This window comes from Coregonus clupeaformis, unplaced genomic scaffold, assembly GCF_020615455.1.
Source record: "Coregonus clupeaformis isolate EN_2021a unplaced genomic scaffold, ASM2061545v1 scaf0253, whole genome shotgun sequence".
Classification (NCBI taxonomy): domain Eukaryota; kingdom Metazoa; phylum Chordata; class Actinopteri; order Salmoniformes; family Salmonidae; genus Coregonus; species Coregonus clupeaformis.
Genome location: NW_025533708.1, coordinates 289,021 through 290,046, shown reverse-complemented (window position 1 = coordinate 290,046; position 1,026 = coordinate 289,021). Strand labels below are relative to the sequence as shown.

The following is a 1,026-nucleotide window of genomic DNA, read 5'->3' as shown; positions in this document are numbered from 1 at the left end:
CAGAGAGGGATAACTTGCCTCAAATCAAAGAGAAGTCTGTCTGTTCTTAGTGGTTAAGGGCGTTGTGCCAGTAACCGAAAGGTCGCTGGTTCTAATCCCCGAGCCGACTAGGTGACAAATCTGTCAATGTGCCCTTGAGCAAGGCACTTAACCCTAATTGCTCCTGTAAGTCGCTCTGGATAAGAGCGTCTGCTAAATGACTAAAATGTAAATAAATTGGTTTTATTTTATGAGTGATGAAAAAAAAAAACATGGCAAATGAAACTTTCCTAAAATCAACTCCACCAACAAGCCACTTTCTTAAATTTAATATAAATCCCCTTTTCACACCTCCTAATGTATTTCATCTGCAGCCACATTCATCCACCTCCATGTCCTGGTAGTGGCATAGGACTATGTTGTTGTCGTAGTAGAGCATGGAGACAGGTGACAGGTGGATGGGTACACTGCAGGGCTGGGGCGTGCTCCGGGGGTCCAGGGACTGTACCAGTGTCTGCAGGACGGCGTGGTTGGTGCAGTTCAGGCTCTCAGCGTGGCAGTAGTTGGCCAGTAGCTCTGTGGAGTGATGGTCCAGTCCTGCCAGCCCTTGAAGTCGATGTAAATGCGGCTGGGTTTACACACATTGCTGGGCGTCACCGGGAGGTAGACGGCGCTCCTCTTCCGCCAAGAGCGGCACTGCAGAGGGTTCAGGGATACAGCCACCAGTGAGGCCTGGAACTCTGGGAGGGTTACGGTCTGCCTGAACGGGGCGGCGTTCCCCCGGGTGGTGGGACATGAAGGTATCCGTGGTCAGGGTAAGGCTGCAGCTTCAGTACCAGTCCGTGCGACCCGGTTTACGCCAGTTCTCTGCCAGGGTTGTGAGGTCCAGGGTGAGGGATTTGGCTCTGGATCCTGCTGCGCCAACTAGGACAGCACCAGCCTGCAGTTGGCCTTGTGTCTCACTCCCCTCACGGTTGCATGCAGCACCTTGTACAGGGACACACTGAGGACCTGTGGGGCTGGAACTTGATTTCCAGCTGCGCCAGA

At 52.9% G+C, this 1,026-nt stretch overlaps 1 pseudogene; it reads right to left on the bottom strand.

Moving 5' to 3' along the window:
• Positions 1–206: 206 nt before the first annotated feature.
• Positions 207–774, bottom strand: LOC123484273 (annotated as a pseudogene).
• Positions 775–1,026: the final 252 nt, after the last annotated feature.